At 37.7% G+C, this 18,936-nt stretch overlaps 1 pseudogene; it reads left to right on the forward strand.

Moving 5' to 3' along the window:
• The first annotated feature begins 2,156 nt into the window (after positions 1–2,156).
• On the forward strand, positions 2,157–9,141 carry LOC147463651 (uncharacterized; annotated as a pseudogene).
• Positions 9,142–18,936: the final 9,795 nt, after the last annotated feature.

Consider the following 18,936-nt stretch of genomic DNA (forward strand, 5'->3'; position numbering starts at 1 on the left):
GATCGTATGCATGTTTTCTCTCTCTTTTCCTCTCTCAATGTGTGCGTTTTTTGTTTATGCATGTTCTCTCTCTCTTTTTCTCTCTCAATGCGTGCGTTTTTTGTTTATGCATGCTCTCTCTCTCTTTTTCTCTCTCAATGTGTGTGTGCATTCTTTGTTTATGTATGTGTGTGTGCGTTTTTGTTTTTGTTTGTACTCTCTCTCTCTCTCTCTCTCTCTCTCTCTCTCAAAAACACTATGTGTGTGTCTGTATGTGTGTGTGTGAGAGAGAGAGATCAGAGAGGGAGAGAGAAAGAGGGGAAGGGAACATGAGAATGAGGAGAGGGAAGGAGCATACCTGGCTCTCCTTCCTCTCCTCGTGTGTGTGTGTGTGGAGAAGAAAAAGAGAGAGAGAGAGAGAGAGAGAGAGAGAGAGAGAGAGAGTGAGGGAGAGCGTTACCTGCTCCTTGCTTGAGGGCGCCGAAAAACTCAGATCTGAGATCTGAGTTTTTGGGCGCGCTCGGTTATTTTTTTATCCCAGCCGGCGTCGCTATGAGCGTCGCTATAAGCGTCGCAAATTTCTTTGTAAATTTGCGACGCTCATAGCGACGCTCATAACGACGCCGGGAAATTTTTTTTTTGAGCGTCGCTGTGTGAGCGTCGCTAATATGAAGAGCCTCTTGTAGTGTTTGTTGCATACACACATACACATAAACATGCACACAAATAAACAAAAATATACAATATAAACACACTATATATGGTACACACATATATTTCTTAATTCAAACAAAAATAATAAAAGAAAAGATAATTTTTGTTATTTTATAGATAATATTGATTAAAAATCATCATTAACAAAGAAAGACAACATCATTTGATCATTAAAAGAAAGATTCATTTTAATTTATGTTATTTTATAATTAGTTTTGCTATTTTTATATAAAATAAATTAAGAAATTGTATTGTTATTTTTTTAATTGTGACTTGTCATAGGTGTTCTAAATGTAAATTAGAAACTTTGTTAGGTTCTAAGTACCTTTGATTATGTTTATTTATTAATTTGCAAATCGTTGATCGACTTTGTTATGTCGATCAGTTAGGATAAAGTGACGTTATGTCGATCAGATGTAGTCATCTCGCTTTGGGCTATTCGCATTAGGGGATTTCTGAGGTCTCTTTTGGGTCCTCTAAGAATATCTAGCTCAACTAAGCACTTAAATGAAAAGACTTTTTAGAGGAAGATTTTGATAGAAATTTAAATTATAAATTAAAATATATCTCAAGATGTGTATCTTTGTGAGAGTTTGTGCAAAGTTAATAACGATGTAATGATCTACATCTTGTCATGATTGCTTCATGCTTCATAGCGATAAAAACAAATTTTATGCGGCAAAAGATAAAAATGGCGGCAAGTAAAAAGTTAAACATAAGTTTTTATAGCTATTTGGTTGCCAAATCTCATCTTCCTTCTTTATTCTTATAATGGAGAACTTTTCTCAAGGTGTTTCATCTAGTTCTCAATGCAAATGTAAATACATTATTCATATTGAAATAGATGAAGAATACGAGCCATTACAAAAAATAAACAAAGCCCATAATCTTACATTTGATCAGAAACAACATTTTGAGATGTTTGGATCATCAAAATGTAGATTTATGGTGTGATGGGAGTATATATCCGATAGATCCTTGCACATTTTCAACTCCTAATTTTAGAAATCCTACATCTCTTTTACAATTTGCTAGAGATGGAGCAAAGGGTCTTTATGGCTATTGTTGCCAATTGTTGGAGACATCAAAGCAAGTAATTGCTTTGAATCAGAGATTGACAAAAGAAAATGCTATTTTGAATCAAAATCATCTCGAACAATCAAAAAGTCAATTCCTTGACTGAGACTATATCTGATTTAGAAAGAGATTTGAAAAAATCTCCTATTAAGAATACTCCTTTGGGCTTCAGACAAAGATGTCAAACAATTTCAAATATTGAAACGTTGAAAGCAAGGAGTGGTGGACTTAAAAGAAGAATTCGAGCCATAAAGTAAGTTATAATTCTCTTACATTATTTCTTTTGTAATCTTGAATAAAATGTTTGAAAAGTTTCTTTGTTTTTCTTACATAGCATGTTTCATGTACATTTTTTCACTTTGTAGAGATACGATCCTGATCCTGTCATGGCAAATAAATCTTCTTTTTCTTTGATCTCACCATATATTGCTTAGGAGCTTATTGAATCTTCCAAATTCAAAGAAGATGAAACAAAATGTTATCCATGGGTTCATTAATCACTACAACATAACCCAAAGTTATCAACGCCCGTGCCTTTCCACGTCCATATCGACGTTCTTACACTCCGTCGATATGTGCGTCGATAACTGCGTCGATATGCCCGTGGATATTAGCGTAGAAAGGTAAAGTTTTCCACGCATATATTGACGCGGTTATCGACGCACATATCGACGCTAAGAATTTGGGGGGAAAAAAGCCGAACCCGCGTGAAGGGGCCATTTTCGCCCTCAACGCGCGCGTTCTCAGATCTTGGCCGAAACCTTCGCAGCAGGTATTATGGCACTCTTCCCCCCCCCCCCCCCCCCCCCCCCCCCCCCCCCCCCCCCCCCAAACCCCTCTCTCTCTCTCTCTCTCCATATCGTGTGTGTGTGTGTGTGTGTGTGTGTGTGTGTGTGTGTGTGTGTGGAAAAGAGATAGATAGATAGAGAGAGAGAGAGAGAGAGAGAGAGAGAGAGAGAGAGCGGTGTGTGTGTGTGTGTGTGTGTGTATGTAGGAAAGAGAGAGAGAGAGAGAGAGAGAGAGCGGTGTGTGTGTGTGTGTGTAGGAAAGAGAGAGAGAGAGAGAGAGAGAGAGAGAGAGAGAGCGGTGTGTGTGTGTGTGTGTAGGAAAGAGAGAGAGAGAAAGAGAGAAGTGTGTGCGTGTAGGAAATTAAAGAGAGAGATAGAGAGAGAGAAATGTACGTAGGAAATTAAAACTAGAGAGAGAGAGAGAGAATTATGGTTTGCGTAAAAAATTAAAATTAAAGAAATAAATGAAATGAAATGTTATATTAACTCTTCAAAAGGCCAAAGTGACCTATGAGACCAGAAAGTTACAATGTGGTAGACTGACACAAAGTCAGAATAACAAGATGACAAAATGACAAAATAAAATATTATGGAATCCTAAACTGCTGGGTGCAAACTAAGCAGCTAAAACAGCTAGTTGGGATAGGTAGATCATAGGAGATCCAGCATCTGTCGTTGGCTGACCTCATCAATCTCCCCCATGGTCAGTAGTCTGACTGGACGTTGTGCATGTCGAGCCAAAGTGACCTGGATCGTCTGATGCAGCCTCTGACTTCATTTGACCTGCTCAAAATACATTCGAAGCTCAACTCTCACCTTTACACATGAAAGCCCTCTGGGGAGCAACAACAGCGCCGTCGTTGCTCTTAGAGACAAGCTTCCTCCTCAAAAAAGGTTGGGCGGGGACATATAACAAGCCATAGGTCAAACGGATAGAAGAAACGCGCAAAATACAAGCCGTTTTTTAAGTCTGGTTGGCTTTTTCTACGAAAAAACGCAAACGGACTTTTTAAACGGCTTCTACGTCGTAGGTCAAATCCGGTTGTGTTTTTCTATGGAAAAACGCAAACGGACTTCGGAAATGGCTTCTATGCCTACCGAAACCATCCGTAGTCCATTAAGTAGTCTTAAGGCAATGTCAAGAGCGTGTATGGCAAGCCGTAGGTCAAACGGACAGAAGAAACATCAAATACACAAGCCGTAGGTCAAATCCGATTGCGTTTTTCTACGGAAAAACGCAGACGATCTTCGGAAACTGATTCTATGCCTACCAAAACCATCCGTAGTCCATTAGGTAGTCTTTAGGCAATGTCAAGAGCGCGTATGGCAAGCCGTAGGTCAAACGGATAGAAGAAACGCCAAATACACAAGCCGTAGGTCAAATCCGATTGCGTTTTTCTATGGAAAAACGCAGACGGACTTCGGAAACTGATTCTATGCCTACCGAAACCATCCGTAGTCCATTAAGTAGTCTTAAGGCAATGCATGATTGGCCAGGATACGGAGAAGCTTGTGGTAATGGTTCTTGATTTACAAAATTCTCGCTATTCGCAAGCACTTTGCATTGGCCTGATTCATGCTTTAATATATGCAGGGCTAACAACTTCGGGATACAATGCATGTTCAATTTGCGGGCAGTCTTTGGATGTGCGCTATTCTGCCTCTCTTCGAAAGACAATTTATCAAGGCCACCACCGTTATCTTCCAGATGGCCATCACTTGCGCGAAGGTTAGCTTGGTCGCATTAAATGTCGTCCTATGCATGTACAAGAGTGGCGTCACCGATGGGAGCAATATGAGGGGCAACCTGTTCCAGGAATGACACGTCTGTCCATTCTCCATACGTTGCCGTACTGGGGTGATCTACTAATTAACCATTTGCTGGATCCAATGCATATATTCAAGAATGTGGGAGAGCTCCTCTGGAAGACAATCATGGGAATGAAAGACAATCGAGCTTCACGAGATGATTTGTAGTCAGTTGGAAAGATGCCAGAGCTGTGGCCTTTCACCAATGCAGCTAGCCAAACAAAACTTCTAAGAGCGCCATGGGTATTGCTAAAAAACGAAGAGCGACAAGTTAAAAGGGTGATTTCAGAGTTCAGGACGCCAACAGGATATATGCGATGTCTCAAGACAGCATTCACCCGTGACGATCAACTGCCAGGACTGAAATCGCACGACTGGCATAAGTTCTTGCAATTCATTCTTCCAATTGCGATCAAGGGATGTTTAATGGAGGAAGTGCAGACCTGCATATACAAGATTTCAGAGCTAGTGCGGTGGATCTCTTCCAAGGAGATACGGGAGGAATCTATTGCAGTCGCAAGGGCTAACTCCATTGAGGCAGTTTGCATGATTGAGAAGTATCTACCCACAAGCTGCCTAACAATCCAAATGCACTTTCTTGTCCATGTAGTAGATGAGGTTGCAGTGGTGGCAGGTACAATCCACAGCCGTTGGATGTTCTTTCTAGAGCGGTTCATGAAAACACTTAAGGGTTTTGTTCGCCAAAAAGCGCGTCCAGAGGGTAGCATGGCAGAAGGATGGCTGGTGCAAGAGTCTCTTGTATTGACGACGTCCGAATTTCTATCTGTTTCTGACCCAGAAATGCCTCGACTGTGGAGCGATGAAGAGGATGCAAGACTGGTCAGAGAGGAGCCGCAAGGGCAAGGGATGCCGAAGAAAATGAATGACGCTATGCGAGAAAAGATCATGAAGTTCTGTATACTAAATTCATTGCCGATGCAAAAATGGCTTGAAAGGTACGAAGAAGAGAAAGAGAGACGCAATAGGGAGCGACAGGATTTCAGGCGAAGCCGAACGAATAGAGGTTTACCCTTGCCAGACTATCTCACTCCTCTACCTGAATTCCCTACAATGGCATGGTTGGACAAGACAGTGAGAGCAGCTCGACAGATCGGAGAACCCATATCTTTAGAAGAGGAAGAGCTGGCTATTGCATGTGACTGGAAGTATCATACATACATGGGACTGTGGTCGCATGGAAAGCATTTCAGAACACAACAAATTGACAGCAGAAGAAACACGTTTGACAGTGGGGTAATGGTTAGTTTCATGCAAAAGAGCAGGGCCAGTGCCAGAGACACGAATGAGAGCACTAGCAACCTAGATTACTGTGGTCTGGTGTCAGATATCCGTAAGCTTCAGGCGGTTTGAGATGTTTTTGTTGGATGTGAAGTGGTTCAAGGTGATTACTTCTGGTCGCAATGCAACGGTATGCAGAATCTTGCGATGCATCGAGCCCCGACATGTCAGGAGGAGTCAGATGGATATCGTAGAGGTATCTATGAAGTATTGAATGATCTTGATGCTTCAGGAGAGTCTGTAGACTGGGAGGCCTTACAGTCTCGTTGATCGCTTGAGGTGAGACGTTAATATGTGTGAGTTGATTGAATTAAGTAAGTATATGTGAAGTAATATCAATACTAATTTTATAGTTGTCCTATGTGCAGGTTGTGACGCCTAGTCATCAGTGGACCGGATTTCATATATACACAGACACGCTTCTGTGTCTCCTTTTGTATAGACATATATATATGGTTATGATTATTGTTCAGACAGTTATTGTTTTCCTTATGGTTATGATTATTGTCATTGTCATTGTATAGACATGGTTATTTCTCCTATTCTTGTATAGACATAGTTATGGTTCAGGTTTTGTTTATGGTTATGTTTAACTTTCTGGTTATGCTTATGGTTATTGTTAATTTTGTTTCTGGTTATGATCAAAGTGGTTATGGTCGGTTATGGTTTTAAGTTATGGTTATGCTTTTAGGTTATGGTTATGGTTCGTTATGGTCATTGGCCTTAAATCTCATGTGAGATCCTACATGGATAGCATGTAGGAGGCGTATACATGATATATTTTCTTTGAAAAGTTTATGTAAAAACGAAGGGAACTCTGCCGAAATTTCTACGGGAGCACGGTTGATTTTGGTGCTGCTCGCTTTCTTGGGCAGAGGGCAGGAAGTCTGGCTGTGGTGGCTATGTCCATCTTTTGATTGGGCACAGGCTAGGCTACCTGCCCTCTGCCCAAGAAATTTTTTTTCTGTTATGGTCGTCGATATCCACGTCGCTATCTGTGTCTATATACGCGTCGCTATCTGCATCGCCAATAAACCCTTTCCACGCTATCTGCGTCGCCAATAAACCCTTTCCATGTGCATATCGACGCTCTTTGCGACAATTTCACAAGGACGTATATAGCGACGTTAAGCGTCGCTATATACGTCAATAACACCTTTTTTTGTTGTAGTGAATGAAGCACATGCGAGTACTTCAAACGTTCAAAAGGTCATTGATGATAGTGGTATAAGTAGAATGGGTTACACATAGATTTTTAAAGAGGTGAAAATTATACTCAAAGATAAGAAAATCTCTTCATCTGTAATACCTACCCCTTCTAGAATGAAAAAGTCAAGAAGAATGCTCAACTTAAAAGTTGCAGGTTTTTTGGGTCCTCCCCTACACATTGCAGGAGGTTTTTTGCAAACAAGAGAGTGGTGCACTTCAACAAGTTCAACAATATATTTTTTGATTTGGAGAATCTTTAGAAAAAAATGGTCCATTTCTATCCAATAACTCCGAGGAAGTAGGCAGGAAACTTATTTTTGTAATCAAGCTTGACGAATGTGAAATGTTGAAGCACAAAAAGACTCAACGGGTGACAATCACGCTCATGAATCGAGCACTTACAAAAAAGTTTTCTAGAAATACAAATGGTAGTTAAAACAATGAGAAAGAGAGAAATTTTAGTGTGCAGTCAGAAAATCATATACAGTGGCTTGGATTATTTGAGGTAAAATATGAATACATTTTCTCTTAAGTATGGCTTAGATTACTTGTAAATTTTCTTTTTATATCACACATTTGAGACCTAAGTGACTATGAATATGATTACTGCATGTTGATAAAGAAGATCATGTTATTTTATATTGGGCAGTTCATCAAACCCAAATACCAACAATTATTCAAAAACAAACCGTAGGAGAACTTTTGCATGTGAAGGATGTTGGTAGTTTTTCTGTTGATTGACACATGGCAGGTGATCTCAAAACATTGAAATGCATGTATAGCATCTCAAAAGGTGCTCTTTCAAAATCTCATTGTTTATGTTGTATGCAATCAGTAGATTATTTAAATCATCAAAGACAATTATAGAAACCTAAAAGGGATCTTCAAGATCCAAACTTGAAACTTGTTTTGAATATTCCACTATCACATGTACATATTTCTACATTACATGCATTGTGCGGAATTGTGGATAAAATAATTTACTTCTATATCCAATTTGCATGGAAGCTTAAACCTGAAAAGGCGTCAAAAGAAGGCATTCAAAAAATTAAAGAAGTACTTTCTAGCATAGGACTTCATGGAGGTCATGTCAAAATCACAAAATGTTCCAAGAGATCAACATCATCACATGAAGTTCCAACAAAACCATCAATTGGCACTGTTAAAGCACGAAGATTCCTATCAAACCATGATAAGGTTTCAACCTCCACAATTAGATTTAACATGTGGAAGATGTTACATAATGCAGTTAAAGATCATGCTGACATAGGTGAAGCTAGGAATCGTAAAGCAGAGGTATGGATATGTTTGGATGAAATTTTTTGTATATTTGAATTTTGGAAAAATCAAAGGGCATTTTGGGAATTGTGACAAAATATTGGGGTGTTCTGAGAATTAAAATATTGTGCGGGCCATGGAGTCTTCTCAGTTTTGTCTGCGCATGAGAGAGAGACAGAGAGAGAGAGAATGCTCCCGGATCGACTTATGTCTGGCCAGGGAGGGTCGTCTCGACCTCGGCTGCTTTTGCCTGCACGCGTTGGATGTGTGAGACAGAGCGGGGTTCTCTCGTGAGTCGTATGTGAGACGTGGGTGCCATCAGTGTCACCTGTCTAGCTGCGCGCACTGTCCTCACTATCGACTAAGAGCACACTTTCCGGGGGTCTGTTGGTATCACGTCACTCAGGCAAGTATGGCCAGACGAAACCATTTTTAGCCCTTTTAGCCACGTGGCCGCCTGAATTCCTCTCTCATTCATATATAGTACGGCCGGCTGCCTTCAGCGGCCTCTCTCTCTCCCCTCTCCCCCTCACTCATATAAACCGGAACTCACCGGATGTAGCAAACTTTGACACGTGGCACTGGAAAACCAGTCTCCTTAATATATAGTATAGATTTTTGGCTCTTTGGAGCTTGTCGGAATCACCATGGTCACGATCACAAAACAAAACAAAAGGAAGCCCCCATCAAGGCTTGAATTAGCAATTAACTAGTAGAATCATTCTATTTGTTGTTTGTTGACATTGGCACTACAATCAAGGCTTGAATTAGCGATTAACTAGTAGAATCTTTCTATTTGCAGTTTGTTGATATTGATATTGGCACTGTTGTAGTAGTTCATAGAGTCCTTCTAGATGGATCATATACACCCCTTCAAAGAATGCTGGACAAATGTCGAGCAGATGGGGAAAGATTAAGAAGGCTACACAGTAATGAAATTCGGCTAGTTGCCCGCTTGCACGAGTTTCTGATTAACTTGACAGAGTAGAATGTAATTTTGAACACCAAGATTTTGTATCTATTGAACGAACTATACCCTTTGTGGTAGCTTTTTGTAATTGTGCTCTTTCTTCAATATAAATCTGCTCTCGCATTTATGGTTTTTATAAAAAAGAATCATTCTATTTGCTGTTAAATTTTTTGTAACTAATGGCCTTTGTAATCTCCCATGGAAAACCAGCTTAAGCTTGTCCCCATCTTCCGATCGAGATGTATGTAATGTTGTTTCTTTTCTAATACAAACCTTCTCTCGCCTTTTATGGAAAAAAAAAAGAATCAGTCTATTTGACACCTCAAGCACGTGGTACTAAAACAGATCCATATGAGACCATCCCATCCACATACCCATCTAAATATCCATCTAGGTTCACTTTATACAAAAGACCCAATAAATGAGCTTCCTATGACACTCCAAAAGCATGTAGCAAGTTTGTCTTCCATGAATTCTGTAGCTTTGGACACAGAAGCATAGGCTTCTTGAATCGCTTCCTTGTTGGCGGCCACCATGTTATGTATTTCCTTCAGGTTTCTCCTGTTAATCGCGTCTCCAGTTCCTCATCAGGCAGGGAGAGGTGGACCTTTTCTGCATCCCTAGCAATCCTGTTGCGCATATAACAGATGTAATTTTGTCCTCCTCTTGTTAATATAAAATTTTGGCTTGATGGAAAAAAAAAGAATCATTCTATCCCAATTCTTCTAGCCATTAGGCTCTCATTATAAATCTAGGCAATTATGGAAGGAAGAGATCGAAAGCCACCATGCATCTATGGCTTCAAGCCTGAAGGGCATTCGTCAACAAGGGACCCTGAGGAGAAGGTCTACAATGGAGGATCTCAAATGCACAATCCAACCCTATCACCCTAAGTTCATCACAACCTATATTAGCAACATAATTCTAGAGTCCTCCTTGTCTATAACATGGGAACTTAGAGAGGACAATCAATAACATGGGAAGTTAGACAGGAGAATCTCTACACTTTTTACGTCTAGCCTATGTCTCCTCACTCTTGTATTTCACCAATGTTGTTATACCCCTCAATTCTAGAGTCCTCCTTGTCTACAACATGGCAACTTAGAGAGGGCAATTTCACTTTTTACTAGCCTCTGTCTACTCACTCTTGTAATTCACCAACATTGTCATACCCCTCCACCCATGTAAGGTCTAAGCCTTCTTGTATACCTTTGGTTTTACCTCCATTGCCACCACTTTGTGTTCACTATGTGGGGTTGAACCAACCCCCCAATGGAGCTCACTTTTTCTGTATCATCTTTAACTAATACATTTTTACCTTGGAAATCCTATGGATGAATTTTGAAGGGCGTCTTTATTTCAACAGTTTTTGGTCTTTTGCCCTTAAGGGTAATTTTGACCTACCCTTCAAGAACGCAATGAGTGAGGGTGAAGGTCTTCAAGGTAGTAGTAATGAGGAACACCAAAGTACACTCCTAGCAAATGACATAGGGTGGAAAATCCACAAAAAGTCCTATAAATAGTGGCAAGGATCTGCAACCTACTAGCGAAGAGAATAAGGATAGTGTTACATCCACTAGGGTCACTACAAAGGAGTACAAGGAGGCCATCACATCTAACATTATGGTGACAGTCTGAAAGTCTCTAGTCTAGTCCCTCCATGGCTAACTCTTTTCGCCTTCCCATCCATAACGCTCATGACCATATACACTTGCCCTAATGAGATAAGGCTCAAGATGACCATCTACAACTTAATTGTTGTGCTATCATGCTTTTTTGGTTGAGCTCTTGAGAAAGAAAGATAGTAGAGTGTTCAAGGAGCAAGAATGCGCCAAGTCTCAAGCTGCACTAGTTTTCTTATTACCAATAATATTTAAAATGCACAACCTTCTTTTATTTTGGTCATGAACGTAAATTGATTGGTATTCCCAATGGAGCGAGAATGCGCCAAGTCTCAAGCTGCTCTAGTTTTCTTATTACCAATAATATTTAAAATGCACAACCTTCTTATATTTTTGTCATGAACGTAAATTGATTGGTGTTCCCAATGGCTTTTTAAAACAATAAGAAAGTGATAAAATCATTAGGTTGAGTTTAACTAGAATTATATAAGGTGAAGCATTGTTCGAGAATGTCTCTTTTATTTAGTGATCGAGTGTCCTCTTCGCAAAGAAGCAAACCAAAAATACTAGCAAATTTTTAAAAATTTGTAAGATTTTTGAACTAAGTTTTGACATCATTGCATCGGTTTTTTTTCTTTACCATGGTTTGCTCATTAATATATACATATATATAATAAAAAGAACTCATTTATATATATTATTTATATTTATATTTATATATATATTGTGTGTGTGTATATATATATACACATACATGTATATTATATGTATATGTGTGTCTGTATGTATGTATAGAACTTACTAGAATTATGCAAGGTGAAGCTTCACTTTAGCATTCTGAAAGAATAGAATGAAAGAAGTCAAGCCACATGTGAGGAAGTAAAATGAAAGGCCAAATAAAAATATCCATTTAGTACTTTAAAACCAACACTTAAGATAAGTCTCAATCATAAGTGAAAACATTGAAAGTATGCCTAACTCAACACTTCTATAAGGCTTCTTTTATTTAAAAAAAGGCAAAAATTCACTACATACATAGTGCAAGGACACTTAAAGAGAAAAAAACACTAAAAGAAAAATAAATGAGAAAAAAAACACCAATGTACCAATGTGAAGTAGACCACCTCTTTCCATGGACACTCAAAGCCTTTTCACTTCCCACCTTCATCCTTCATGGGTCTTTCATTTCTGAACTCACCCTTCACTTACTCACTTCGTATGTTTTGAAAGGCTTTTTGGTATGCTAAAGGCCTTAGTATCCATATGGGTGAAGGTCATTCAATTTTAGTTATTTGGCATATGTCCCTCAAGGAATCTTTAAAAGTCTTCAAGTGAAAAGAATCATGTCTTTTCAAATGCTATTTCTCAAAGTTGCATTCATTTGTATGCTTTTTTATTTATTTAATTTTTCAGCAAAAATCACAATTGTGAGTGATTGTATTATAATGTCACCAAGAAATATACAAATCATCGTCAAGCTCATGCCGAGCTTTTATTTCTTGGCATGCTAAAAAAGCGTTAGAGAATAAAAGACTGAAAAGAATTCGTAGGAATTGGATCCATGATGTGAAGTATTGATTCAATTTTTTAATTTATATTTTGATTTGTAGAAAGTTCTTTCATTTAAGGACTTCACAAAATTTATTTCATTAAATTGTTTTATTACTTTTTATGCTTATTATATCTATTTTTTAATGAATGCATTAAAATATTCTTTTGTTTAGCTTTTCAATGTGTCTTTTTAATTTTTTTTATTTTTATGTTTTAAATTTTGTTTTGTTTTCAAATGATAATGTACAAGGTGCACCTTCACCTTATTGTTTAAGTGGAGTGTTCCTAATATATAAACCATTTGTGATTATCTACGTATAATGGATAGAATAATGTATATATTTATTACTTTTCATTTTATTTTGTTTTCAAATGATAATATACAATGTGCAATTTTCATCTTACTATTTAAGTGAGGCCTTTTCTAAAATATAAACCACTTGTGATTATGTATGTATAATGGATAATTTAATTTTATATAAAAGCACAACAAAAATTCCATGTGATTGTAAGCACTCATTTAAACATACTCTCCATAGATCTCATCCCCCCCCTTAACTTAGCAAGCCTTTGTGCCTCCTCACCTTGTCATTTTTTCGAGATTGGGAGACCTAATTGATCGGTTATTTGTGGTTATCTTTGATGAGTTTGTACATGGATTTTGGTTCCTATTACAAAATGCTTATCACTATTTGTGAACTTTTTTTTTTTGTTTTCTAGGTAAATACATAACAAAACAATTCACCTCTAACCGTTAATGTTTTCTTATTTTATTGGTGTTCTGTTCAAAAGACCAATTATCCCCACCCCATGTTGCAACGAATATCAAGCTTCATAGTGAACATGCATGTGGTGTCGTTAAAGCTCAACTCATCGAGTTCTTGGCTATATTGCAATGGTGTAGAGAAGTAGGATTGTGTTGTAACATGATCCCTCAACATTTGAGGCTTCTTGTTAGTTTTAAAGAGGATCAAGTAGCCATAGTTCATACATTAAATTCAAGTTTTTCTTCTTGGAAGAAAGCTGCATGTAAGGCATATGAAGGAAACATTTTGTTTGGACAATCGTACGACCAAGGGGGGGCACTGCTCTTGGAATGGCCGGCTAGGCAAGTGAGTAAAGGAGCCTCTTAAAGATAGACTAGGAAGCCTATGATGGAAGGTGGTTGAGTGGAGAAAGATATGCTCTAGTTCCACTAGTCCTATCAAAGGTGTCAGAGCAATTACTTCTCTAGGAAAGAGGGATCGTGGAAAAAGAAAACTTGCATGTGCATGAACTCTCTCTCTCTCTCTCTCTCTCTCTCTCTCTCTCTCTCTCTCTCTCTCTCTCTCTCTCTCTCTCTCTCTCTCTCTCTCTCCCCCCCAGCTTTCATGGCAAGCAAAAAGGGGTTGTGAATTGTGGGAGAAAGAGGGCTTGCATGGAGGAAGGACATTTTTTGATTCATGCATGTCACCTCTCACAGGCTGTAGCGAGCTACATGAGTCCCTTGTGACTCTCTCTCTCTCTCTCTCTCTCTCTCTCTCTCTCTCTCTCTCTCTACATTTTTGATAGGTGGTTTGCCATAGGTCATTCTTTGGTTCACATGTTGAGGGCCTTTTAGGGCTTATTAGATGGCCAAAGTGGTGAGCCCCTTTACAAGGTCAAGGAAGAATTTTTGAAGCATTCAAAAGCTTGAATATTTGGTAAGAGCCTTGTCCATGCACAGGCAAGTAAAGCAAGCTCATGCCTGCCATCGAGGGGATTTTATGTTGCAACGTTTTGGTTTCAAGGAGCAAGGCTCCTGATGAGGTTGATGGTGCGATGGCCAAAACATATTGATGTCTCTAGTGATGGATATGTGAAATCTCAATTTTTAATGCTGATTTCACAGCTATCTTGAACAAATACAAGATTGAAAACCAAGAAAAGAAAAGCATGCAAAGCTTGTGTTCCTAAAGCAAGAGAAAGTAAGCTTCACAAGCAAAGGCAACCTATGCAAGCACAACTTGCATGTGTATAGCACAAGAAGCAAGCTTGCATCAAGGCAAACAAAGTTTGTATATGTGAAGCAAGGCAAGTGCAAAGTTACTTAAGTAATGAGCTTGAAAGCCACAATGCAAGGAAAAAACTAATCAAGGGGAGCAAGGCTTTAGGCCTCAATTGGTATTTTTTAAGGAGATTTTTTCATCATGCATGGCATGAGAATGTCTAAAGAAGAATCACAAGGCTACGAGTACGAAATTTCTATTCACGATCAAGAAGCTTGCAAGTTCTTAACACATAATAAGATTTACAAGATAGAAGCCATTGAGGCCAAGTATGGCACAAAGCGTGTCTTTTGAACGGAAGGCAACAAGATCCAAGCTTTAAAATTCAAGACAAGATTAAGGCCAACTCCCGCAAGAGTACAACCGGATACTTCTCTATCTATTGAAGGTCCATGCATTGCATGCAAGTGCAATGGACCTAACTCTACACAAGAAGATTTTTTGATGCTTCTACTATGATGCATAAAATTTTGTCATCAATGAAAGTACAATTCCTTTTTTTTCACTATATGTACAAGAGTGTTTGGATAGATTTTATGCTCGACAATGTCGATTGTTTGGTTGATCATCAAGAAGATTGATTCAACTTAAGATATGCAAGGCATGCACAAAGGTGCATAAGTACACACGCTTTTAGTTATGAATTTTTCCACAAGGGTGCTTATGGAATTCTGCATAAGGGTGAATGCAAGATTTATGATTGGCATTTATTGGCCTTCAGAAGGCCATAGGAGAGTGGGTGGAGAATTGGTGCACTTTTTGGACCGTTGATTAAGAATCACGGATTGGCGACACATGTTAGGTGAGCTTGTTTTATAATGTATATGTGTCTTTTCATCATTTCAACTTGGTCCCTTCGTTTAATGCTCAATTGACTTCCTTGTTTTATAAAGGTTATATTTTCTTTTTATAATATAAATGGTTCTTTCCATCATTTTAATTTGGTCCCTTCATTTAATGCTCACTTGATTTTTTAAAATTTTTAAACCTTTGTTTAGTGTATAAGTTTTATAAAGATTATATTTTCCTTTTATAGTATAAGTGTCTCTTTTCATCATTGTAATTTGGTCCCTTTATTTAATGCTCACTTGATTGTTTTAAAAATCTTCATTTAGTTTATAAATGGGTCTCTTCATTTAAGGATCTAATGACTTTTTTATCAACTTTTTTATTTAAAACATATTTTTTTTCTTGTAATTTTTCTCTCATTTATAGACAATTTCTAACTAAAAAATTATAAATTATCCTTAAATGAAAGAATTTTTTCACAATTAAGATTTTTTTTTCAACTTTTGGTTTTGATATACAAATGTCGCCTTATTACTTTAGTGCACGTATTATTATTAGGGATTAGCTTTAGAATTTTTTCACACAACAAAGATTTTTTTTTTCAACTCTTTGTTTTGGAATATAAATGTCACCTTGTTACTTTAATGCATGTATTATTATTAGGGATTAAGTTTAAACATTTTCAATATTCATTTGTATCCTAAATATATTATGGATTTCTTTCATTTAATAGCATGCATCATTTTATTGTGTAGTTTGTTTAATTTATATATTTATACAAGAATTGGATCAATTCTTAAACTCTCACTAATATTTTATATGCATTATGTTTTCATGAGGTCAATTGATATAACACTCATACATAAGGGCATAAGGAAAAACGAAGATTTTTGGTGCAATTTCTTTATCATTGAATTGAATTATTGTTGGATGTTTTCCATGTGGCATTTGAACGTTTTTGAATTTAAATGTGCGCATATGGGAGTGTCCCTCCACTCCTCTCACTTCATTGGAGTCGACGTAACTCTCTCTCTCTCTCTCTCTCTCTCTCTCTCTCTCTCTTCTGTAGGCCACCGTAAGTCTTTACCTTGTTTTTTTTCATACTCATTTTGTATTATGTTTTGGAGGTGGTTATTTTCTTCCAAACATTTATTTTGCCTCTATGGATGAGAAAAAATTCATTTATGGTTGAGTATGATCATTCTATATCCATGCAACAAATGATGTTTTGTCTTATCAATACGCATGGTTATGAACCATAGCAAACCAATATATGTGGCATTTATTTTTCCGTCCATAGAAAAATGATAGACTCCAAGGGTATCATTTAAAGAACATAAGTCCTTTTGAGAAGACACTTTTTAGAACAAAGCTAAGAGCCAAAGACTATGAGCCAATTAAGGTTAAGAACAATCTTAGTACATGGCTTCTAAGAGCTAAGAACCAAGGGTTGATAGACAATTAAGGCCTTGGAGCCAATTAAGGTTAACCAAAATTTACAATAAAGGTTATGTATTTGTAAATTTTTCTTAGATAATCTTTTAGCAAATTTTGCATGCAAGGAAAAGTTATGTGGTTAATTTTAAGGTTTCTTATTAACATTACTCTTCATAACAGTACGAGTGTACAATTTGGTTAGTATTGATCATATTAAGGATCACATTTTGCTACTCAAACTAGAGGCAAAGTGTATTTGTAAGGGCACATAGTTTTAAGCATAGGGGTATAGGTTGAGATATCGTGCAAAGTGTAGTCGTAAGGGCACATAGTTTTAAGCATAGGGATATAGGTTCAGATATCATGCAACCATAACTGGGCACATCATACTCTCCCTCAGATTATGGATTTAAGAAGTTTTAGAATCCTATTAAGCAGAGATATTCCACAAAATTTTCTTCTTATTTTATGAAGAGTAGCACAAATTTTGGATTTACTCCACATGTGGAGAGTAAATGTACCCATGGAGTTAAATACAGAGTGCCAACCTTTTGCTATGTGTCACATGCGGAGAGTAAATGTACTCATGGACTTAAATACATGGAATTAACCTTTTGCTATGTGCCACATGTGGAGAGTAAATGTACCCATGTACTTAAATACAAGGCGCCAACCTTTTGCTATGTGTCACATGTAAGTCAAAATGCTAATTGACTAATCTGCATTAGTAGGAAGCATTCCAGTTTTAGGAAGGATTTTCTTGAGAAGAGGGAGCAATAAGTTTTGCTCGGTTAGAGCATTTTGCTCGAAATAGGCTCTACTATTAGTTGAGACATACAAGCAATAAGTTTTGCTTAGTTGGAGAATTTCACTTGAGGTAGGCCCTACTATTAGTTTGCAATCTAGCTAAAGGTTTTTTTTGGCTCAAGGAATAGTCTTTTAAGAGGATATTTTATTACAATCATGCGGTTCAATTTTTATCACAAGCAGATAGTTCCACATTTGAGTACAAGATTTATCACATGGATGAGTTCCCAGATGTGGGCGACAGGAAGATTTCATTATCCTTTTCTTGTTGTGCCCTAAGCTAAAGACCCTTCTTCATTTGCTAACCAAGGCTTGTGCTTTGTTCCACCCTCAACCCTTCTCTTACTTGGAACTTTTTCTTGGACAATGCAAACATATGGATATCCCTCTCTAGAACCTATGGAGAAATGCATTCATTTGGTATGCATGGTTACAAAGGTTGGAAGCTCTGTTTATTTGGATATGAGTCTAAAGCTTCATGTACATTCTTATTTGAAATGAAATTCCTAGACAAATTTTCTCTTGAGTCTGTCAAAGAAGTATCTAATGACCCCTTGTACTCTATTAAGAGATCCCTCCCTTGTAAAAAATGGAGAGACAAACTTCTGTCCTTTATTGTAAAGAAAGAGCCTTAAATGGTTGAAGCTTATAGCCAACTCTAACCCTTTCTGATAGGACAACCTCTTTCCGTGCCTTTGAGTCCTTGTATTTCTCATGTTTTCCTTTTTAATTTAACTTATGGTTTTCTCAACAACAAAAAAAACGAGTTTGATCCTCCTTTGTGCATGTATTTGCTCATCTTAGTTAAACTAAACAAGGTGATGTTAGCAACAAGCTAATACAGATACCACGGATACCATTTTTTGGAGTTCTCATTGTAAAAACACTTATTATTTTGATAAATCGGGAATATTGTGACTCCTAATTTTTGGATAAACCTTGTAATTGATGAGCCGGGACAACAAGCTTCCAGATTGTATCACCTATCATTACCCATCTTCGGTAGAACTCCTAGATTATTAGTTTTGATCACCCAAAACCTTGGCTAAGGTATAAAAGCCAATTTTTATAAGTTATTATTAAGTTTTTGGATAATGAAATACACAGCGTGAGCTAACAGTGCTCACCTCTCTCCTTCTCGTGCTTCCTACTCCCTCCTTGGTTGTCACATTGCAGTCACGTTTGTTGCATTGCAACCGCAGGTAAAGCTTTACGCATTGACGTAAGCACATCACAGTAATTTGTAGCTTTTGGAGTCGCCGACCCGCGCGCGGCCTTATTTTATCATAACTAGGAAATTACACTTTCAAATCAAAAACTAAGCATAGGCGGGATATTGGGGCATCATTGCTAAGCATTTAGACGCATTCTGGGTCGAAAACGACTAGGTCAAAAATCCACTGCTATTAATAATCGTGATTTTTGCATTTGACCTAAAGTGGAATTTGAGACCATAAGCATGTGTGCTTGGGTCTTATAAACATGTCCTAGAAGTTTCATTACGTTTGAATGTCATTTGATGCTGCAACGGATGTGATTTATTTGCCAATGAGCGATTGGCTTTTAGTGATTTCTATCAC

The sequence above is a fragment of the Adiantum capillus-veneris genome, chromosome 2 (genome assembly GCF_014529385.1).
Source record: "Adiantum capillus-veneris isolate H3 chromosome 2, ASM1452938v2, whole genome shotgun sequence".
Lineage (NCBI taxonomy): Eukaryota > Viridiplantae > Streptophyta > Polypodiopsida > Polypodiales > Pteridaceae > Adiantum > Adiantum capillus-veneris.